Below are 24,416 nucleotides of genomic sequence, written 5' to 3' on the forward strand. Positions count from 1 at the left end.
GATATCTCCAGGATGCACAATTATTTTTCCCTCCAATGCTTTGTCATGAAGGTTGTCTTTCTGAAGACATTTTTGGTGAAAATTAATGATTCACATAAAAGAGAAAACTCTCCTTATGTGATACTACCAAAGGAAATAACCAATTGCAACTTCTATTGGATGGATGGATACTTTGTATTCTTCTTACACTTCCCACACACAGGCAAAACCTCCTTTGTTCAGACTTACTTCTCTGCTTATCCTCTGGCAAGTTTTTCTGGATCTTGATTATAAGAAGACACATTTGATTTCATAAGTTTATTACTGAAACTCAATCTGATATAACCTGAGAGGGGAGGGTCATGGTAAATGAAGCTGAGATGACCCTGCCTCTTTTTACTAAAGTTTGGCAGTGTCTACAAGACACATGGTTATTTAATTGTTTCTAGGAGTGTTGTGCTTCCTCTCATGTCCACATCCCCGAATAAACAGGGGACTCCCCAGGGTTGGGGTGGTGACTTCTCCCTACACTTTAGCTCTTAGCTGTGTTCACAGAGGTTTCTGAGAAGAGCAGGTATCCTCACCCCAGACTCAGAGGATGAATACCTAAGGAAAGGCTTCTGCTGTCTTTATTATGAAGAAAGGCACTGCAGGTTCTGGGTTTCCTAGCCTGATGCTGCATCAGTTTCCATAGGTGAAGAAATAGCTCCAAGCCTTCAGCTTAATCCTTTTGCCTCATACCAGGAATTTTCTTTATGTCTTTGATGAGTTAAAGCTCTACTCATCCTGTCTATCCCATTTATTTATATGTTCCCTCATTTTTTCGGTAGCCATGTATACAGGCTAGCGGGGATTTAGAAGATAACACTAGCAGAAAGGAAGGGTGGGGGATCCAGGACCCTTATGCAGTATGTTTGGGGGAAGGGTAGTCTTCCTTGAGACTGTGAAGCTCCTGAATCATCTCCTATAAACCTCTTATCCCCCAGCAGGGTCATGGGTGGTTTTAGTAATTCCTCCTCTTGTTTCTCTTCTTTAGGTTTCTAGCCTATTTTCCAGGTGTCCCTGGACATGGAGGAGGCCTCAGTGAACGGTAAGATCCAGGAAAAGACTGTGACTTCAGGGAATAACAGTCAACAATTTTTCAGGCCTGAGAAACCAAAACCAAAACTGCTGCTTCGGTAAGACTGTAAACCTGGGTTTTCTATGGCTGTTTTCCCCTTAAGACCTCTGTAGCTGTGCCTTCATACCATCCTCGCTGCCAGAAGACACAGAGAGGGAGGTAAAGTATAATGACTTCAGTGATTATCCACTTTGAATAATTATTTCCATTATTAGTCAGTAGATCACAATTGCTGCTCACATTAACACTCTGACATTCACTGTAATCCCCTTTTCACAGACATGGGCAAAGTAGGTAAATTCATTCATTCATCTATTTATGTATTTATTCATCCATTCAAGAAGCAGTCAGAGGCATTCAAGAAGCTCAGAGATATGTATGCTCAGAGATATCTCTGAGCTACATTGTATAAGCAATGACCTCTGAGAGTACCTAATGCAATGGGTAAAGTATAATATAGTAATATAAAAACATAAAATATGTAACTGTGAAATGTAAAAATAACATAAGAAGGATAGAGGTAAAATTGCTGTGGGATCACATGTGAGAATGACAATATAATCTGACAGGAACTGCAAGTATTATTTACCAGGAACAGCAAGTGGTTGGCTGTGATTGGTACACAGGAGGCATAGAGGGATGGATGGGGCAATGAGGCTAAATGTTCTTTTGGAAACGGAGAGAGGGAAAAGGTTTTGAAATGCCAGGCTAGGGAAATTATACTTTGATAGCAATGGGGATCGTTCGAAGACATTTGAGTCATGACCCTCTGTGTCTGGAATGGGAGAAACAGGGAATTGATAGTAGGGCCCATGTGTGAGGTGAGTATTGTGTGACCCCCCTCAGGGGTCAGCAGGTGATGCAGTCCACATTGAAACCCAAATCCTTGGTTCTTCACTGACAATGAGCTGCCTTCTTCTTGAAAATATCCCATATTATGAGTGGAGAATGGAAGCATGGAGAAGGAGGGGACTCCATGCCAGTCACCTTGGGGTCAACACCAGTGAGGGGTGGCCAGCCTACTGTTGGGCAAACAACTTGTTCACTATTTTGTTCTGAGTGCCCAGCCCAGTGCTTACAAGCAGCAAAATATGCAGAAGAGAGGAGCAGGGGTCTTCCCTGGGGCCTCCTTCCTCAGGAGGCTGTGTTGCTAGGGATGTGACAGTTCAGCCAAGTGTTCTCCCCCTCTCCCCCTTAGAACACACTTTCATGGAGAGTCTGGAGCATGGAAGCTAAAGCAAAGGACTTTTCTTCTTCTCCTGGCCCCTCCTCACAGCCTGGTCCAGGACACTAAGCACCCAAAGTCCAACAGGGTCAGCCCAGGTCCCTTGAGCAGGGAGAAAGCAGATAGTAGTCTGTGGAGTGAGGGGTCCTCAGTAGGTGCTTAGCTGTGGAGCAGTTGCCCTGCAGGGAGCTGCTTTTGTCATCTCTGTCAAATCTGAATTCTAAGAGGTGACAGCTTTGACTTCAGATCTCCTTCTTTAATTTAGTCTTTGTCACTCCATTGATGGTAATTTACACATTCAATAACTATTGCTAGTGTGGATTGAGGCATGGGTGATGGGATGGGAGCGGAGGCTGTAGATGCCAAAATCTTGCAGGAGAGCCATCTCCCTACAGCTGGGGCCTTAAGCTGGGGTTCTGGATGCCCTGCTGTCTGAGGCTCAGGGTGGAGAGCCCCAGGGTTCCTTTTTCATTTACCAAACATTTGAGCTCCAAGTCAGATAAGGAGGTTGAGGATATAACAATGCATAATAAACGGCCCTTGTTTTCTAAGAGCTTCTAGTCTAATGAGAAAAATAACTAGACTTCGAGATCTCACATGAGGTCGTGTAGAGTGCCTCTGTGATTTGGGATCAGGGATCCAAATAACCATCTTTGATTCATCTATATCCAATTTAATTCAAGTCCTGGTGCTGAGTACCTGTTTCTGGGAAAAACACCGCTGGAGTGGTGGGCTGGATATGGGAAAGCAGAGACTGCAAGGACTATGATGCTATATATCAACAGGACTAGCTGCTCTTTCATCTTGTCTCCCTCTCTCCTTCTCCCTCTCTCTCCCTCTCTGTCTCTTTCTCTCTCCTTCCCTCCCTGCCTCCACTTCCTTCTCTCTCCCTTTCTTCCTCTCTATCCCTTTCTCCCTCCTTGCCTGCCTCCTTCCCCTTCCCTCCCTCCGTCTCCCTCTCTCCTTCCCTTTCCCTCTTTCTCCCCTCCCTCCACCCCTTTCCCTCTCCCTCTCCCTCTCCTCCCTGTCTCTCCTTCTCCCTCTTTCCCTCTTTTGGCTCTCTTTTTTTCTCTCTTCTGCTTTCGCCTCTCATCCTTTTTCAGTCACTCATACAGTAAATATTGGTGGTGCTCTCACTACACTCCAGACTCCCTGATTCAGGTCCGGGGAAGAATGCTGAGCTCAAACAGATTCTGTCCTTGTCCTCATGGAATTCACCCAAGTGTGTGGGAGACACAACCATTAATCAAATAAGCACCCAAGTGTGTAATTAGGAACTGTGCTGAGAGGGGTGCAGGGAGCTGTAAGAATGACTCGTGGGCTGATCTCATTGATGGACCCCAGGGTGCTGTGCACATGTCCCAGAAACTGTGGTGCACTCAAGACCTTTTATTCTTTATTGTTGGTATACTAATGTTACACTGCATATACATATATGTTATAACACTATATATATATAATGTAATATACATTATATCATATATATGTATATTTTAAATTGCAATCCATAGAGTATGATTTCTGGCCATAAGAATGAGTTTGTTTTGAAAGCTGAACACTGACAGAATGTAAATTCACTATCAAAGATTTTACATGTTAAAAGAGACTAGGAAAATACTAGAAGAAAACATAAATGAATGTGTAATCTTTGGGTGGATAAGGTTTTCAAAGATATGAAGAAAGAGATTGACAATTCTGGTCACACAAAATTTTAGAGCTTTAGGAAACCACGGACCAACATAAATGACAAGCATAAAACCATACGGCTCCAGCCTCACAGGTGGGCTGCTGGTGAAGCTCTGCTGTCATGGGAAGTGCAACTGGACTATAGGCAGAGTAATGCATGTAGGCTATAGCACATAGAGTACCACACATAGAGTACTGCACGTAGAGTGCTGCACACAGAGTACCACATGTCGTGTGTCACACACGGAGTAACACACATAGAGTACTGCACACAGAATACCGCAGGCAGAGTACAACACAGAGTACTGCATGCAAAGTATTGCATGTAGAGTACAGCACATAGAGTACCGCACACAGAGTACCACATGTAGAGTATCACACACAGAATACTGCACATAGAGTAGGCAGGTAGAGTACTGCATGCAGAGTAAGGCATACAGAGTATGGCATGCAGAGTATCGCAGGTAGAGTACTACGCCCAGAGTCCTATATGTGGAGTACTGTACAAAGAATACTGCACACAGAGTACAGCACACAGAGTACTGAATGCAGGGTACCGCACGTACAGTGCCTCACACAGACTACCACATGTAGAGTACTGCACGCAGAGTACCACTTGCAGAGTACTGCACACAGAGTACTGCACAGCTTCCACATCAGTTGGTAAAGAGCTGCTTCCCTGAATCTCTGAGTGGCATGTGCCCTGTCCTCACCTCCCTTTGGATCAGCCCCCCCTCCAACATTCAGGAATTTGCAGATGAATGCCTCTAGGATCCTGCTCCAAAGTTCCAGCTGATTTTCATCCTAATTTTTTGATGCCCATGCTACACAATTGTCAAAATATTTTGAATTTTACCCCATTCTTAACATAATATTACTGAATGATTATTATGTGATAGGCACTGTCTTATCTATGTTAGGCTCTGTAACTCATATAATCCTCACAACAGCTTTGGAAAGGGTATGTTATTGCTATGCCAGTTTGCAGATACACAGAGATGTTGAAAGGGCAACTCCTGGTTAGGTGCCTAGGGTTACAAAGATTGAAAACGGTGTAGTGAGGTAGAACCTGGGAAGTCTGGCTTTGGAGCTGATACTTCTTTTTTTAATAAGCCTGAATGAACTAAGACACTAAGTCAATAAGGCAAAAATAAAGAACAGCTTAAATTACAGAATTATTTCATGAATACAATGAAAGTACAGAGACATTGTCCCTATTTTTTTTGTTTTTAATATTACATGTTTATTATTGAAGTACAGTTGACAAGTGTTATGTTAGTTTCAGTTACACAACATAGTGAATCTACAGCTCTACACATTATGCAGTGTGGAGCCAAGACTCTTAGCCTTGGAGCATCACTGCCATTTTCCAAACCAGCAAGAACAAGGAGGACAAACCCATAGAAGAATGGGTGAAGGATTTGAACAGATAATTTGCACACACAGACACAAAAGAGATGTACGTGTACAATAAACCTATGGCAAGATTTTCACCTTCATTAAAAATTAGATAAATGTAGGGGTGTCTGGGTGGCTCAGTCGGTTAAGCAGCCAACTTCATCTCAGGTCATGATCTAAGGTTTCATGGGTTCGAGCCACACATCAGGCTCTGTGCTGACATCTCAGACCCTGGAGTCTGCTTCAGATTCTGTCTCCCTCTCTCTCTGCCCCTCCCCTGCTCACTCTCTGTCTCTGTCAAAAAGTGAATAAATGTTAAAAAAATTAAAAAAATAGATAAATGCAAATAGTAATAATAATGATATATTCTTCTACTGTAATATTGGAAAAAAATAAAGTTGGACAAAACCCAGTGTTAGAGATGTTGTGAGGACATGGACAATTTTGTTAGTAGGGGTTGTGATATTTGGGGGACAGTTTGGTAATACGCATCCAATATGAAATGTGTTTCCCCTTTGAAACAAGTCTACATTCAGGTTACCACAGCACAGAAAGATATGTAGTCAAGGACATCCATAAATGTATTGTCTATTATCACAAAACAATGAAAACAACCAGAATGCCCGCCACGCGTGAGTTAGTAGAACAAATAATGGCAAATTCTTATAGTAGAACGTTCTCAGTCTTGGAAATGGTGATTAAGCTGAAAATGCCTGAATGACATTTTGCATTAAATACAATCACAAAACAGTGTGCATAATATGAGACCACTTGTAGAAAATTATATGCATATGAGTATATGTATATGCATGGGGATAATCTGGAAGACATGGCACTAAAGATTAAATGGTAGGTATCTCCAGGTGTGGGAGATCTTTTTCTCTCCTTCTTTGGGGAGCAAATTTCACATTGTTTGAATTTTTGATTAAAACAGTAAATATATTTAGTTAAGAGGACTATCAGTGATGGGGTGCCTGGGTAACTCAGTCAGCTGAGTCCGACTCTTGGTTTCGGCTCAGGTCATGGTCTCACAACTGGTGGATTTGGCCTCTGCACTGGCAGTGTGGATTCTCTCTCTCTCCCTCTCTCCCTGAACTTCCCTCCTCTCTCAAAACAAATAAAGAAAACATTAAAAAAAAACACAAAGAGCTATCAGTAAGATATTGGCTATAGCTTCTAGCTGAGACTTCTGGAAGGCATTGTGCTTCTTTTAGAAAAGTGTTTTTCAAACTGCAGGTTAAAATCCATTACTGGTTCTAAAATCAGTGTATAGGTTATAGACAGCATTTAAAAACAAAAAACAAACATACAAAGTTGAGTGTTATTTTGTGAACTAATAAAAATTTACTGTTGTGCTTGCTTTGTGAGGTAAAATGTTATCTGTAGGGTCAAACACAGTTCTTTGATGGTATGCTGACAATGTGCTGCTGGTCTGCCAGACTCCTGGGATTCAGACACTGAGGAGATTCCCCCAACCCTCCAACTTTTTGGAGCAAAGAAAATAAAGGGCCCAAAAACAAGTGAGCTGACTTTTCCTGATCTGTGGTACCCAAAGCTGTCTTTCTCCTTCCTTTTACCTACTGCACCAAATGTACCATGGGTTTGTTGAAAGTGTTTCTTACTAGCAGCATCAGGTAATTTGGAGACATAGTTTTTCCAAATAGAACCAATACGTCACTGAGAGCAGGGCTGCTTACACAGCAGAACCTCAAGCTTTTACTTCAGTCTTGCACACGTGAGAATTCCTAGGTGGGAAGGTGCAGGGCCACCTTGTAAGGTTTGTATAGAGTATAATTTAGGGTTTCTTCTTGAGCAAATAAAGCATTATATTGATAATGAGCCCAAAAGAAGGCTATAGGTAGAAAGGCTGTGCATAGTAATGCTAATATTAATACTACTCATAAAATATTTTATAATCCAAATGCAAATATAACCCAATGACATTAAGCCTTGCAAAAGGTTCTATTAACCATTTTTTTTTAATTTTCTGTATTTTAGGATGCTTTGAAATCTTGGGGCCTTGTGACTAGGGCTCAAGGGAGGGATGGCCCCTCCCAGGGACAACTAATTCCTAGAGATAGCAAACAACTGGCCTGAGTGCATGCCTTTGGTATTCAAACCAACAAATCCAGAGCACATACTGGGATCTGCCTCCTATTATCAGGTTCTGCAGTCTTAGATACTATCCCCCTGCCCTCAGTCACCCCAGGCCAGGTACTAGACAACTAGAAACCACCTCTATAATTCAGAGCCTGCCAAAATTCTCAAACTATCTAATCCCCAGCCTGCTCAGCTGCATATCCTGCTTCACCCATGACTTCCCCCAACAACCACAATAAAGGCTTTGTTCATGTTGTTTTCCTCTTGTCCCTTCTGACTCCTGACAGATCCTGGTGCTTCCCTGTGTGGACTTAGGTGGTATGGCACGTGCCTTTCTCTTGGAAATTGTAAGTAACAAACTATCTTTTCCGTGGCAACAATTTCCTGATCTGTTGGTCTTACCAGCCTGATTGTATCAAATCCTGGGTACATTTTCAAATAAGTGTCAATCAACGCCAAGTAATGTAGGCACTCAAAATTTCCAGATAATTCAGAATTATTAATAGTAGGCTCAAGCCATTTGAAGATTTATACCCCCACTTTGCTAATAGATTTGATACCTCAGAGAATTTATTCTAAGAGCAGAGGAGCCACTTGGGGGAAAGAATGGCATTTAAACTCCTTTGGAATGAAATCCAGAGGTTGCCATAGCCATGATCCTAATGATTCTTATGAGAGTTAACTCAAGAGGTCTAGATTCAGATGATTTTCAGTACAGAACATATGCAAGAGCATTCATTGGTAGCCCTGACAGCAAGGTGGGAATTAACTCTGTGATGTGTCAACAATGGGAACAATGCTTTTCAAACCTTTTCTCAAAGTTCTTTTGCTGAAAGCATTAGGCTACCTTGCCTTTCTTGATTAAAGTGACTTTATGCCTGGAGGAAGGCTGTGAATGAGCAGAGGCTCTCTCTGTTTCACAGAAAAGCTTCTCATCATACTTGGAAAAGGATGGTGTAAAAGTTTTCAGGTCAGTTCACACCAGGGCAATTCTATGTTGGAAGTACTTGTGCTTCTAAAACAACTTGACAACAGGAAATTGTCAAACATTTTCTTTTTTTTTTTAAATCGTAACTTTTTTTAATTTTTATTTATTTTTTTCAATATATGAAATTTATTGTCAAATTGGTTTCCATACAACACCCAGTGCTCATCCCAAAAGGTGCCCTCCTCAATACCCATCACCCACCCTCCCCTCCCTCCCACCCCCCATCAACCCTCAGTTTGTTCTCAGTTTTTAACAGTCTCTTATGCTTTTTCAAACATTTTCTTAAGCTCCTGGAAGCTTTCTAGGGGAGTCAGGGATTGTTCCTTCTAGATTTGAGCACTGTACCAGTTTACTTAGGAAAGAAAAATGTTCTAAGAGAAGAGTGAAGCACCTAAACATCAAATTGGACAAGGCTGGCTCAAAACTTTTCCACATGTCTGGGCGTGGCCCTAGCAGCTCCTGGCAGGGGACACTGGTGGAAACCAGAAGTGCCCTATGAGGCTCTTCTGTTTCACAACCTTGCTGTCATTTAGGCTGGACATGCTTGGGCAAGGAGGAGAGGTTAGAGTGGATGGTGAGATAAATTGCAGAATACACTGTATATGCATGTCTAGCAGAATTTTCACAGACCCTGATTTCCTGGATTTGGGGAGGAGACATATCTCTATGATGTCTTGATGATAGGTCAGATAAGGAGCTTATTGTGGAAGAATGCATGTCCTCAGAATAGTAGGACTTCATTCTCTGTGTTCTGTCACTGCTCACACATGCTCAGGGCTTATCAGTATCAATTTCCTCACATTCATTACCTCTTTAATGCTCACAATAGCGGTATGATATTATTGTCACATCTATGGTCATGGAGCCTGAGGCTCAAGGATTAAGGGTCTTGCCTGAAGCAACAGACAGTGAGGGTCAGGGTATGGATTTTAGCCATGCTTTTAACCCAATCCACACTGTGGCAGACTAAAATTTACCATGTGTCTGTTCCACAAGGTAAGAGGCAGGTCAGCTTTTCTGAAGCAATTCAACTTCACTTATGTTTTTCTTACCCCAAAGGCACTATTACTGGCTATTCCATGTGCTGAAGAAGCTTGCTGTGGCTTGCAGTCACCCAGAGAGGTGTTTTCAGGCAAGTCAAGCAGCTGTTGTCTTCTGAGTCTGTGACTTTCTCCCTTCCTTCCTTCCTTCCTTCCTTCCTTCCTCTCTTTCTTTCTTTCTTTCTTTCTCTCTTTCTTTCCTTCCTTCTTTCTTTCTTCTTTCTTTCTTTCTTTCTTTCTTTCTTTCTTTCTTTCTTTCTTTCTTCTTTCTTCCTTTCCTAAACATTTATTTATTTAAATTCAAGTTAGTTAACATACAGTGTAGTATTAGTTTCAGGAGTGGAATTCAGTGATTCATCCCCTACATATAACACCCAGTGCTCATCCCAACAGGTGTCCTCCTTAATGACCATCACCCATTTAGTCCATCCCCCCACCCAAACTCCCCTCCAACAACCCTGTTTGTTCTCTGTATTTAAGAGTCTCTTATGGTTTGTCTCCCTCTCTGTTTTTATCTTATTTTTCCTTCCCTTTTTCTATGCTCATCTGTTTTGTTTCTTAAATTCCACATATTAGTTTGTTAACCAGATGCTTCATTCTACAGTGCAGGCTGGCAAGGTGGAGGGGGTGGAGTTTGTACTTGGCCACAGGTGGCTTTGGATTTGAGGCCCCAAGAGCTCTTGCTGACCCCTCAGAGGGATCAGGATACATTTGTGTGGAAGGTAAGAAGTTCCTACTATGAATCTGTGCTTGATCCTGGTTGAGGAACCTTTGCTTCTCTTTGATTATAGTAGTCTGCCCTATGTTTCTGTGCCTTTCCACACTGCATTCTTATTCCTAGGTAGGGCCTGGATGCTGGACTGTAGTCAGAACAGAGGGATTTGGGGAGGGTGGGGGGGGGAGCAGAGGCCCAGCATGGGGTGGACTGGAGTCACATGCTTTCCAACTTTATTTACCTTCCCTGAGACTCAGCTTCTTCATTCCAATCTCAAAGGATCATTGTAAAACTTAAAATGAGATTAAATAGGCAAAACTTTAATGTGCTTCACTCATATTAGGCTCTCAATAAATGCTTATTACCACATTCCATTCTCTACCCCTCCCTGGCTACCCCTTCCTTCCTTCCTTCCTTCCTTCCTTCCTTCTTTCCTCCCTGTATCCATTTCTTATTTTCCTTCCCCCTACTCCACTTTCCAAGGCTCAGTTTCTAGAACCAGATGCTGTCTGGTGGGTTAGGGCAAGATAAGGAAATGCTGACCCCCCTTGGGATGCGCAAATATTACAGAAGCCCTGACCACAGCTCCCTGATCACTGGAGGCAGGGCCAAGGCACAATTCTTGCATTATAATGATATATGTGAGGGGGAAGAATGGAGGTGGAGGAGCAAGACAAAAAGATGGCTATTTGATTGTTCTCTCTTTCCTCCTCTAGATAAAAGTGAAATTCCTGGACTGGAGAACAAAATACTGCCTCACAAAAAAAGAAGACCATTAAAATTTACTTCTGCTGCAATGTAATAAAGGGGACGATAACCCTCAACATCAGGAAATGACTCCATGCTTTCCCTTTCATATTTGAAACCAGAGGTCCTTACAGCTGCTGCCTTCCTCGTCTCAAGCATTAATTTTCTATTACAAATAAAATTAATGAGTTTAGCCAATTTCTGGTGCTCATAAAGTTGTGTTTTTCATTACCAAGGTTAACAGCCTGCTGGATACACCTCCTTTTGGTGGGACGCCCACAGAGCTGTCCTCCACTTATTAGACCTTCAGCTTAAAACTTACCTTTCCCAGGATCCCTCCCTGATTGACTCTGAGCATTATGACCACACTATAATGTCATATTCTTTTAACACCTACACAAGGTTGGTGACAGATTCAAGTCTGATGGGGGAGACAGCCAGTCTGATGGGACCATGCTGGGGAACAACTGGCCAAATTCTTCTCACCCAGGGTAGGGTCGGGAAGCTTTTCAAAAATATGTGATATTTAAGTGTCTAGCAGTACACATGGCTATAGAGCTAGGGACCCTTCTGCCTTGTGTCTTCTCTCACAGTGCAGCTCTGTAGACCAGGGGTTGGCCCATTGTAGCCCATGGGCCAAATCTAGCCATTGCCTGTTTTTGTAAATAAAGTTTTATTGGAACACAGCTATGCTTATTAATTTGCATACTGCCCATGGCTGCTCCTGTGCTATGACTGCCACACTGAGCAGCTGTGGCAGAAATGGTCAGCCCACATAAAATATTTACTGTCTGGCTCTTTATGGAATAAGTTCGATGACCCAGCTGAAGCTTGTTCTGCTGTTTGCAGTAAACCTTTCTGATGCTTGATTTCAACCAAAATATTCCTGACCTCTGTTCTGGTGCATTGAGTCTCTTTATAGCTAATGTTAAAATGTTAAGAATTAATACAGTTATAAAATACAAACACAAGGGCTTGATTGTCAGAGTACCTGTATTTGGATCCCTGGTCAAACTAGTCACTAATGACTATATAATAATAATAGTAAATGCAGTAACAGTTTTTATTTGCTCAGCAATTATTATGTGACAGGTATTGGGTTGGGCTTTTGAAATACATTATTTCATTTAAATTCTCGCAAAAAAATCTCAAATATAGGTATTTTTTATCCCCATTTTATAGCTGCTGAAACTAAGGCTCACAATAAGTGGTGAACTTAACTTAAGAATTATATTCACTTTCTAGGCAAAGAAGAGGATATATAAAACCAACAGTTTAAACAAAATTGAATGTTTCCCCATGCTCTTCCCATAATAGAAATCTGCTGATGAGCAAACATGGTAGGTGATGTAGAAGTTTCACTTATAGTTATGTTCTGCATTCTTATCACATTATTTTCCAGTTTTCATTTCTTCTCATGGACCAAAACAGTGGCTGGAGCACCATTCATCATGTGCATTTTCTAGTTAGGAATGATGAAGAAAAGAGAAAAAAGCAAAAAAAGGCCTTTCATACAAAGATCACACAGAATCTTCTGTTTACAGCTCATTGGTCAGAATGAGTCACTTGGCCCTAACAACCCGCAAGGGACCTGTAGGTTTTTGGCTGGCACATTGCTGCCCTGAGTAAAACAGGGATATGGTCTATCAGAGGAATAGAATGAATGTTGGAATGGCCACTAGAAATATCTACTCCGTCTGCCACTTTGGCTTCCTAACTCCTGTGGACATAGTTCTTCCTACACAGGGAACACATGCTTCTATTCCTAAATTACCCCCACCCCAATCTTTTCCAGTAACTGTACCCAGCTTAAACATCTACAGCCTTTCAATGTTGTGCTATGGGCAGCCTTCTCTATCAGTGCCAGGTGTGGCTTCTTATAGCCTGGTGACCCATAAGCTAAATATCAGGCTACTTGTTCCTAGTGTACCCAACACATCATTGTGGAGAAAGATAAAACAACCACAATTAAAAAAAAATCCTTCCATTCAGGAAATGGGGGAAGAGATACAGAGATTTTTGGTCTTCAGGGGTAGTTACATTCTGCTGGGCAGGGATGGTGGGGCTTGCTGCTTGGACAGTGGAATGAGTGGCTTCTGGTTGGCACATGTGGCTGCTTCTCTCCAGCTCACGGGAGCAGCTCCTTGGACAGTGTGGTCTTGTGGTCTCTGGCTCTGTTTCAGGGAGGATTCTCCCCACTGATCATCTTCCTGCCGCCTTGGAATTGAGCATGGGAGAGATGGTCCTTCCTGGGAATGCATCGTTTTAACACCCTGCAGTGTGGGGTGTAGGACCACGGAAGAGAACTGTTTTAGGGCTTTTGCAGCCTCAGGTTGCTGCAGGCTGGGCTTGAGGTTACTCTAGAAATGCAGTTCTCTCAAAACCCAGATTGATTTCTGGTCTATTTGCCTCTGAGCGCTGTAATGTGCAAATAACCGCAGTCACATTTCTTCATGTCTCGATACCATGTTTTTAAATCAGAATATTCATGTACTTTACTGCCTGGCCTCTGTAGCTTGGTCCATCCCCTTAGTTTGTAAATTCATGATGACCATGATAACACCCTTAATCTGGCATAGATTCCCATTGTTTTTGTGGAGAAATCTTAATGAAAGGTCTTGATAAAGGCTTAGGGTCATAGTTTTATCTTCTATTAGAGTTCCTACTTCAAAGTCTGCCTTTATAACCATTTCCTTATGGGGTACAGCAACATTCCACTATTTTTTAGCTTTGTGAAAACTCTTACACAGCTTATATAGGGCACAAGATGGACAATGTAACATCCCCTTCCCACTCTGCTCACACACCAGCTAGCTCTAGGTGAAGTCCATCTCTCTTCCTGCAGGACTTTGTTGAAAGTAACAGGAATGAGGAGTCACACCAGCATCCATTTTCTTTCTCCCACTTCCCCAGGGATCTAACTTCAGAAGGCATGTGGTCTAACTCCCTATGGAACAGCAAGCAGTCTTGACCAATTGCTTTCCCATTGCATATACGGGTTGCCAACTTTCCAGAGTCTTCACCCTCCATGTGGGCTCGATTCCCTTCACAGAACTCAGGGTATGTGCTACATTCAGTTCCATTACAGGAAGCACCTCTTGTACGATAGGAAACTCTCTATCAGTGAGAAGTTGCATCAGGCTCTTCATAGAGACATAACCTTGTGGCTTAAAAACCTAAAGGTTTAACTGGTACATAGTGGTTACGCTCATTCAAAGATGAAGTAGTAGAGTCAGAGTTAAAGACCAGGATGCTCTGCAACATAGCGCAGTTCTGCAATTCATTGCCAAACTGAACTTGACTGAACTTTAGTTTCTCTCTCTGTAAAAGAGGTATAATCATTTTCCTGCTTCACAAGGCTGTTTTGAGAATGAAATGAGATATGGTATAAAGTGTTACAAATATTTGACATTATCCTTAATATGTTTTCCCTTCTGGGAAACTGATTTGCATTTTAAGTAGAACTTTCAATGTCCAGATGCAAAGGAATAATGTTAATGGGGAAACTTTCAGGCACCACACAGGCCAGTATTAGAAATGTTATAGGACACAGACTGCAACCTCCAGTCCCTTTCCCATCATCCTTTATAATTCCCTCCTTCTTATTCTGCCCCCCAAATCCTTTCTTCAACCTCTGCCCCTTTTCCTCACCATGACGCTGAGCAGGTAGCTAGCCTGGTATGTTTGGAGGTCTCTATATGAAGCACTATTTTGATACAAGCCAGAAGGTCAAGCAGGAATCTACACCCCCTGAGTCTTTGGCGTTAGGAGGCTTTTTTCATGGGAACTGGCACAGAGAACGTGGATACCCCCTTACCTCCGAGAGGAGCACTGTGGCTGACCAGGTCTGCCTCCGCAGTCCACAGATCAGACAGTGCAGGGGTGTCTGAGCACACACATTCTCTCTGCCTAAGCTCTGGCTAGCTTGACAGGCTTCAGGGAGGACTCAAACATGCCATATGGGGGGGCATTGTGAGAATTTCATTAGCAGGGTTGAAAGGCTAGGATTCTGGTTGTGAGGAAGAAGGAAGCTAGGAGTCCCGAAGGTTGTGGGTGAGCTATAGATGCAGCTAAGTGGGAGGAACCCCCCCCATCTCCCTGGACATCTCCTATCTAGTTGGGATCTGTTCTCAGGGGGGATGGTGTAGGAAGCTTTTATTATGGCAAGGAACCTAATGCCTAGACCTGAGAAAGCATTTTTTTTTGGGTACAGGAATTAAAACCAACCTATAATGAGCACTATTTAGGAAGAACATGGTGCCATTTTCTATATAAATTAGTTCTTTTTCCAAGCAATTATAAAATAGAATGCCAAAAGGTATGAAGAAGAAAATAAAATTCACTGAACCCCATCACCGAGAGATAACCACTGTCATCATTGGTGTCTGTGGTCTTTCTCTGTGACATTTCTCCATGGATACATACACAGAGGGAGAGGTAAATCATTTCATAAGTATGGAGTCATCCTCTTCATAGTCCATACCTGCTTTCTTCCCTTCTTAGCTTTTGTTGGGGATGTCTTTGTCAGCTAATAGACCCATGTAGATCTTTAGATCTAGGATCTTCTACTTTTGTAAACAGAGTTAGTTTGCAGGGGAAGTAGAGTTGTTAAGCTGTGTGGGAAAGCCTGAGCTTTGCCTGATTGAACAAGGCTCCCCGCAACATCCTTTGTATAACTGTGAGTCATCCTGAAGTCTCCTGGCCCCATACCTGGGGGGGCGGGGGTCCTGTCTGTGAAACCAGGTGGCCTGTTGTGTGGGTGAGTGAGCACAGGCCCTGTTCCATCTGGGAGGGTTGGCGGGGAGGTTGCAGGGGCAGAGCTAATGCTGTTCCCCCATTCAAGAACATCCCTGTTGATGAGAGAGGAAATGTTTGTGAAGTAGCACTGTAGGAGCTCTGGAACAATGCCCTAAGCAGGTATCAGCATTGGCTCTGTCTGAGTAATCCCAGGGGATGAGGGGGCTTGCTCCCCCTTCATCTGGCAGGCAGCTACCCACAGCCATCCACATTTCATGGGCCAAAGCCTGTGGACATCAAGTGGAAGCCAGAACTCCAATTCTTTTTCCCTCTGGCATTCACTGACCCAGCACATCCCAGTGTCTTGGACTGCATACCTAATCAATCAACAATTCACCCTCTTATTGCCAAAGTAATTTAGCTAAAATGCAGACTGAACTTGGTCACTTCCTTGTTTAAAAGCCTTCAATAGTTCCTAAAGACAAAAGTGGTTTTTCTGAAAGGAGGTTTGTGGGGTTTATGAGGCTCTATGACCTCCTGCCACCCATAGCATCCAGGGAACCATCTGCTGCCAAGAAGAACCTCCCCAAATGGTACTGCTTCTCACTTATATGCCTTTCTTCTGCTTAGGATGCTCCATCGACCTCTTCTGGTCAATTCCCAGCCATCCTTGAAGACTTGAAGACTTGGCTTACGCACTCCTTTCCAGGGAGACTTCCCAGCCCATTTCTTTCCCATCCTTCCTTGCCATGAATCCCTGTGTTCATGTCTCTGCAGAATGCCTGCACTCACCCTGGCACTGCATGCAGCTGATGTTCCCCATGAGGCCTGGGGCTCTTGACTTTGTGTTTCTGGACTTGGCAGTGTAATGTGTATGGAGTTGACATCCAGTGAATTTCTGTTGAACGAGGGATCACTGGGATCATTGTTTTCTTTAACCTTTGGCTTGGAGGTTGAGTCAATGTGCTCATGGAGGAAAGTTGGGAGAATGGGGACAAGTCCAATGACTGAGGGGTCCTGGGTCTGGGTGTACTTGTCTGCCACTTGCCAGATGGTAGCTTCTTCCAGGTAAGCAGCTTTAGATCCCTGGGAGGTCAAGACAGGTGTTAAGCCTGGCTGTACTGTAGTGGTTGGTGCACTGCCTAGCGTTCTAACACATACATAGTCCACAGATCCAAGCTCCAGCTTTCGCTTCATGTACAGCTGGTGTATATGACCTTGGGTGAATCACTTTGTTTTTCTGGGCCTTAGGTTTCCCATATCTAAAATTAGCAGGGAAGTGATTGGACCTTAGTAATAGCACAAAAACGTCCTTGCTATCTAAGGGTCATACCTGACATTGATTGCACCACCTTGTTTAGGAGTTTTTGCACCAACCCCCCCCTCCCTCTCTAAAGAGCAAATGCCTCAATGTGTTCAAACAATAGAACATGTCCTACATCATCCAGGAAAAACCATGTTCTTTTGACATTCTCCCAGCTCTCATGTTCTATGGCTCTGAGCTCACTCTTCTTGGAGAATTGCCTAAGAAGTAGAGGCTCAGGGAAAAGGAGAGAAGACAGAAATAAGGAAGGTAGTTCCTCTGCTCCACTAAACTTTGGAGGAACCGGGGTCTATGAGTCATAAGCAAGGGCCTCCCTCAAGAGCTCATAAGGAAAGCCAAAATGACAATTTCACAAGCCAAGCCAAGACTCTTTTGCTTTCTCTGTAACAGGTCCTTATCTGGGGAAATGTAACTAGGAAGTCAGGCTCCATACCTGAGACCCTTGTTCCCCACCTTCCCCCTGCCTCCTCCACTGCCAAGTATACTGGGTTAAGGGATGAAGCTCCTTGGTCAGCCTACACCCAGAGGGTTTCCAGACCTCTTCAGGACTTTTATAGCCATGAGAATTCTGGAATATCTTGTCAATATTTCAAAAAAGTCTAATAAAAATTGGGCTTAGATCTGTTAAGTCTCCAAAGGTTAACTGAGATGCCAAAGACTTTAATTTTGACTTGAATTGTCGTAACTTGGTGTGCTTATTTCATATCTAATGGCAACCCTAATGGGCACTTATAGCATCCATTGAGTTGTTTAAAATTTTTTTTAACGTTTATTTATTTTTGAGACAGAGAGTGACAGAGCATGAACGGGAGAGGGTCAGAGAGAGGGAGACACAGAATCCGAAACAGGCTCCAGGCTCTGAGCTGTCAGCACAGAGCCCGACACGGGGCTCGAACTCACAGACCGTGAGATCATGACCCGAGCCGAAGTCGGCCGCTTAACCGACTGAGCCACCCAGGTGCCCCCATTGAGTTGTTTAAAACATGGGAGACAAAGCAATAAAGATAATAAAATAAACAATTCTTTGCAACATAAGGCAGACATAATAAAAGATCAAAGGTCTGGAATAATTGGGAGGAAAGACCTGCAAACCACATGCTCATCCCTCATCTGAAAAGTGAGGAACCTGCACATAGGATGGGTCACCCCAGGCCAGCTGGGGTGGGTCGACTCCCACCTTTATGGTTTTTCCTTGACTGTGTAGGACATGTTCTATCTCTTCAATACATTGAGGTATTTGTTTTTTTGGAGGAGGGCAAAAACTCTTAAATTAAGTGGTGCAATCAGTGTTAGGTCAGACTTTTGGGCAGCAAGGATATTTTTATGTCATCACCAAGGTCCAATCACTTCCCAGGTTGATGAAAAAGCCCCAGTGCCTTTTTGGGGAGTGTGTTCTGATGAGAAAATCATTATGTAAGGGTGTTCCATTCTGCTAATGCAGAACTCTGAAAAGGTTCGAGTGTGGTTTTGGCAAGCTGGGTGTGAGGGCAGGACTGGTAGCCTTAGCCTTGCTTATTGAACACCTCCTGTATGATGGGCTCTGTGCTGAGTGGTGAGGGTGTAGAGATGGACAAGGATGCCAGGTGTCATTGGGCACTGCAGAGATATGTCAACAACTAAAATCATAACAGGCACACACACAAAAATCATAACACATAGTAAAGATTCAGAAAACATTTTTGGATAAGTAAAGAAGGAAAGACAAGGAGTGCTATATCTGCCACATAGACAGCAACATTAGCATGTTCAGCAAGGTGCTATCATTGCTTATTTGGGAATCAGAGAAGAGTGCATAACTTGTGAATTAAAAATCTCAGTGTTAGTGAACCTGAAAAGGCACTGCAGGCTGAGGGCACAGCCTAATCAGAGACACAGATATGAGAGGGTGTGGGATATGTGGTCTGCTTTATAAGGCACCAGAGTTCATGTGTGTGAGGTAGCTGGGGCCAGATATTAATGAGGAATGAAGGCAGGGGCTTCACTGTAAAGGCCCCGACTGCCAGGGAAGTATGTTGCATTCCCTAGTGTGAGGTACCTGGAGTCCCCAGAGAGTCCCACTCAGATCTCTGCTCTAACTCTGTTTAATCTTAAGTTTGAGGAGAGAGGGGACCAGATTGTCCAGGCCCCACATTCTCTGGCCTTTGAGTCCCTCCCATGCTTGCCCATGCAAAATCTTAGAGAATCAGTGAGAAAATGTGACTTGTGTCCTGGCTGGGAGCCCCATCCTCAGCCTCAGAGGGGGAGGAATCTCTGGGTATGAAGATATAGAAGTACCAACAGCCTATCCTCAGTTTGGTTCTGTTAGCTTGGGTCAGGGAAGTCAGATGGAAGGTGCTTCTCAGGGGCCAGTTTATAGTAAGCTGCAGACGCATGGAGCCTGTGCTTGCCAGATGGTAAATACCCAGAGGACAGAAGCATCTTCAGCTGATGGAAGGAGGGGACCAGTGTTTGTTGAGGACCTACTTGCAGCCAGGGACTAGAATGAGCAGTTTGAAGTAGGCTACCTTATTTTAATGCTTATAACAACCTATGTGGTTTGCCCCTGTTTTATAGATGTGGCAACTGAGGCTCAGAGAGGTTAAGCTTCTTGTCCTGAATCATGCTGTTAATAAGTAAGCGTGCAGGGATTTGAACCTAGTTACCTACTTCTGGTTTCAGTGCACTTCTTTCTCTGTTCCCTTTCCCTCTTTACTGACCATATTGGCCAAAGATCTCAGTGGAGTCCCACTTTGTACCATATGTAACTTTAGGAGGTTTTCCCAGGGTGTGATGAGAGCTATTCCATTTCTCTCCTGACCCCACTTCTGCAACTGGATCACTTTAAGAAGATGGTTACTTCCCAGATCGTCTACAAATTGAGGCCACTGCTATTGCTCCTTTCTCTCCCCTCCACTACATTGACTTAGGGAAATACCCCCTTGGCCTGTTTGAAGTTGGCTTGTACTTTGCTCAGCCCTGGTAAGTGACTATTGGTGAGATTCAAGTGCACAGAGTCAAGACTAAGGAGGCAGAGAGGAAAGAATCACAAGCCTGCGGTTGGGATTTGGTGACTCTATCTCATTTGTGGATTCAGATTTGGATCTAGATCTCGCTGTTCTCTGGACTCCCTGATGAGCTGTTCTTCCTGCTGAGGTAGAATTCTTCCCTCCAATGCCTAAGACAGGTTCTGTGCAGAGGCTCTTGGGGACCAGAACAGCAGCTGGAATGGTGCCATAGAGTGATTATCCAAATGGTGACTCCAGGCTGGGTGAGGAGGCAAGGCCGTAGGTGTCTCCACCATGCTGGTGGCTTCTTGCTGAGATAAGCAGCTCCTCAGCTGCCCATGGAGGCAGGTTAATGCATCCCATGATTGCAGAGGGCTTCCTTGCCAAAGAGATATTATTCCCCATGAGCCTGAGGTCTCTCAGTGCCTTAGTGCTCAGGGAATTATAGCCAGGAATCTCCATCTCAGTTCACTGGAGAAGAAAGCAGTGGGCACCTCAGTACCATTAACTGTGCTGTGATTAAGTGGATCCCAGTGAAACTCTTCCCTGCAGGATAGCTGCCAAGGGCTGTAATCGCATAATTATTTATTCCTGGGGTTAAGTATCTGCCCTTATTAGACCCCAAGCTTGCTGAGAAAGGGCCACTAGGAACTGTTCGTTCTCAGTAATATAGTTAATGAAGATGAAGATATTTCATGCTTATTAAGTGACCATGAGCTGGGAGGGAAACGTGTAGAGGACAGGGAAAAACTGAGGCAGGGAATCCCACAGGTTCAATGCATCCCCACACAAGAATGCAGCAAGAGAGAGCTTCCTGGAGGAAGAGACTGGTATGTGTCGGCATCAGTGCCAACTAACCAACAGCTGTGGCATCTTAGGTGAGTCTTTTAGCCACTTTGAACCTCAGCTTCCTCATCTATAAATAGTGGATTTTGGGGGCGCCTGGGTGGCTCAGTCAGTTAAGCGGCTGACTTCGGCTCAGGTCATGATCTCGCGGTCCGTGAGTTCGAGCCCCGCGTCAGGCTCTGTGCTGACAGCTCAGAGCCTGGAGCCTGCTTCAGATTCTGTGTCTCCCTCTCTCTCTGACCCTCCCACATTCATGCTCTGTCTCTCTCTGTCTCAAAAATAAATAAACATTAAAAAAAAATTTTAAAAAAATAGTGGATTTTGAATATCTACAGATTTTTATCAGTTCTGACATTATGGTTCCTGGGAGCCTTTAGGGAAAAGACTTCTCTCCACTATTTTATCATATTTGATCTTTGATCTTCTTTGGTTAGGAAGGACTATAGTTAAAGAAGAACCCCCTCAGTGAGAAAGCTGAAAGGCTAGTGGAAAAACATGTTAAATTGATCCTCTGTGATTCCAGGGCCCCCAGGAAACTTCTATTTCAATGTTCTGATTGTATATGTCTCCTCTCAGAGTAGAGATGTACAATGACTGTGCACTTCTTTCTTTTTTAACCCTTAATTTATTTATTGTTTTTTAAAATTTACATCCAGACTAGTTAGCATATAGTGCAACAATGATTTCAGGAGTAGTTTCCTTAATTCCCATTAGCCCCTCCCCGCTCCCACAACCCCTCCAGTACTCCTCTGTTTTTTCTCCACATTTATGAGTCTCTTATGTTTGTCCCCCTCCTTGTTTTTATATTATTTTTGCTTCCCTTCCCTATGTTCAACTGTTTTGTATCTTAAAGTCCTCATATGAGTGAAGTCATGTGATATTTCTCTTTCTCTGGCTAATTTTGCCTAGCATAATACACTCTAGTTCCATCCATGTAGTTGCAAATAGCAAAATTTCATTCGCTTTGCTGAGTAATACTCCATTGTGTGTGTATATATATATATATATATATATACCACATCTTCTTTATCCATTCATCCATCGATGGATATTTGGGCTCTTTCCATACTTTGGTTATTGTTGATAGTGCTGCTGTAAACATGGGGGTGCATGTGTCCCTTCGAAACAGCATACCTGTATCCCTTGGATAAATACCTAGTAGTGCAATTGCTGGGTCGTAGGGTAGTTTTATTTTTAATTTTTTGAGGAACCTCCATACTGTTTTCCAGAGTGACTGCACCAGTTTGCATTCCCACCAGCAGTGCAAAGGAGATCCTCTTTCTCTGCATCCTCGCCAACATCTGTTGTTGCCCAGGGTGTTAACGTTAGCTATTCTGACAGGTGTGAGATGATATCTCATTGTGGTTTTGATTTGTATTTCCCTGATGATGAGTGATGTTGAGCATTTTTTCATGTGTTGGGTGATCATCTGGATGTCTTCTTTGGAGAAATGTCTATTCATGTCTTTTGCCCATTTCTTCACTGGATTATTTGCTTTTTGGGTGTTGAGTTTGATAAGTTCTTTATAGATTTTGGATACTAACCCTTTATCTGATATGTAGTTTGCAAATATCTTGTCCCATTCCATCAGTTGGCTTTTAGTTTTGCTGATTTTTCCTTTGCTGTGCAGATGTTTTTTTTGTGTGTTTTTTTTTTTTTTTTTTTTTTTTTTTTTTTTTATGAGGTCCAAATAGTTCATTTTTGCTTTTGTTTCCCTTGCCTCTGGAGACATGTTGAGTAAGAAGTTGTTGTGGCCAAGATCAAAGAGGCTTTTGCCTGCTTTCTCCTCGAGGATTTTGATGGCTTCCTGTCTTACATTTATGTCTTTCATCCATTTTGAGTTTATTTTTGTGTATGGTATAAGAAAGTGGTCCAGGTTCATTCTTCTGCATGAATGACTGTACACTTCTTTTATTTTTTTATTATTTTTTTATTTTTTCAATATATGAAGTTTATTGTCAAATTGGTTTCCATACAACACCCAGTGCTTATCCCAAAAGTGCCCTCCTCAATACCCATCACCCACCCTTCCCTCCCTCCTACCCCCCATCAACCCTCAGTTTGTTCTTAGTTTTTAAGAGTCTCTTATGCTTTGGCTCTCTCCCACTCTAGCCTCTTTTTTTTTTTTCCTTCCCCTCCCCCATGGGTTTCTGTTAAGTTTCTCAGGATCCACATAAGAGTGAAAACATATGGTATCTGTCTTTCTCTGTATGGCTTATTTCACTTAGCATAACACTCTCCAGTTCCATCCATGTTGCTACAAAGGGCCATGTTTCATTCTTTCTCATTGCCACGTAGTATTCCATTGTGTATATAAACCACAATTTCTTTATCCATTCATCAGTTGATGGACATTTAGGCTTTTTCCATAATTTGGCTATTGTTGAGAGTGCTGCTATAAGACTGTGCACTTCTAAGATTACGCCCAATGACAAAATTGGCAAGAGGGATAGGGAACTGTCCAGGAGAGAAAGCTTCTGAAACCCATGAGGGACAATTCCATTTCAGAGGATTTGGTTCTTACATTGTGCTTCACAATGTATCAGATGCCAAGGGAGGGGGACCAGAGACCACTGATCTCATCCTTAAGGAGCTTACACTCAGGGGATGAGGTTAAACACAAACACTGGAACATTTAATATTTTGCTATCAAAAAAAGAAAATCAGTGGTGGAGGGGTTCAGAGGACATGGAGGGGTTCTCAGTGACCTGAGAGGGGCTCAGGTTTGCAGTGGGTTTAGTCATGAGTGGATACAATTTAGTGGCATATTGGGGAAATTTAAAGCACAAGGGATGGTGTGAGCAAAAGGAGATTTGCAGTCTTTGCAAAGAGGAGGGAGAGGAAGTGATGAAGAGGAAGGACAGTGAGGAGGAAAAGGAGGAGAATATTGGAAAGAAGTAGGGGGTAAGGGAGAAAAAGAAATCTGTATGGAAGGAGACTCTGAGGACAAGCCAGCATGCAGGCACATGTGCTTCTCTGGCACCACTCTAAACTGTGGGCTTGGAATTTAGTCTGTGAGGAGAGCTGAATATTGGGGAGGGAGGGGCAGAGAGGAGAAAAGATGAAGGCATTTCACACTGGGAAGTGGGGAAAGCCCTAATGAAGCAAATGCTCCCAAGAGGGCCCTGACCCTTCCTGCTCTCAGGAGAAAGTACCCCCACAAACAGTGAGTGACAAGTCCAAAATTCAGGAGCCTGAGCCATTAGGGGCAGCTGAAAATGTGCTAAGCCTGCTTTTCCCTTTTCCCTGATGAATCCAGCCTCCTGGATTGCCTTCCTCATTTGTTGGATCACTTTTCCCTTGGTGTAATCTTCATGATCATGACTTGAAGATTGGAAGTTGGACATGGGTGTGTTTGCCCTGTTATTGGGGTGTCAGCTGCCTCCAGAAGAATGTCTACTCTTCAGAGGGATATAACAGCACCTGTACTGGTGTATCTCCTCTCCAGCATACAAGGAAATGGGGCTGGCTTCCTGACTCTTTCCCTCTCCTCTATGGGGAAACTCCTTAGAGCTCACATCTTCCAG

The 24,416-nt window shown here is 43.2% G+C and overlaps 1 long non-coding RNA gene across 2 annotated transcripts; it reads left to right on the plus strand.

Moving 5' to 3' along the window:
* The first annotated feature begins 11,416 nt into the window (after positions 1-11,416).
* Positions 11,417-16,640, plus strand: LOC122231284. 2 transcript variants are annotated; one of them, XR_006208472.1, is made up of 4 exons: positions 11,417-11,489; positions 12,244-12,338; positions 13,912-14,058; positions 16,366-16,640. It is a non-coding gene; the product is annotated as an uncharacterized LOC122231284 (long non-coding RNA). The 2 variants fall into 2 exon arrangements; XR_006208473.1 differs by lacking the exon at positions 13,912-14,058.
* The last annotated feature ends 7,776 nt before the right edge of the window (positions 16,641-24,416 follow it).

Source organism: Panthera tigris, chromosome D1 (assembly GCF_018350195.1).
Source record: "Panthera tigris isolate Pti1 chromosome D1, P.tigris_Pti1_mat1.1, whole genome shotgun sequence".
Classification (NCBI taxonomy): domain Eukaryota; kingdom Metazoa; phylum Chordata; class Mammalia; order Carnivora; family Felidae; genus Panthera; species Panthera tigris.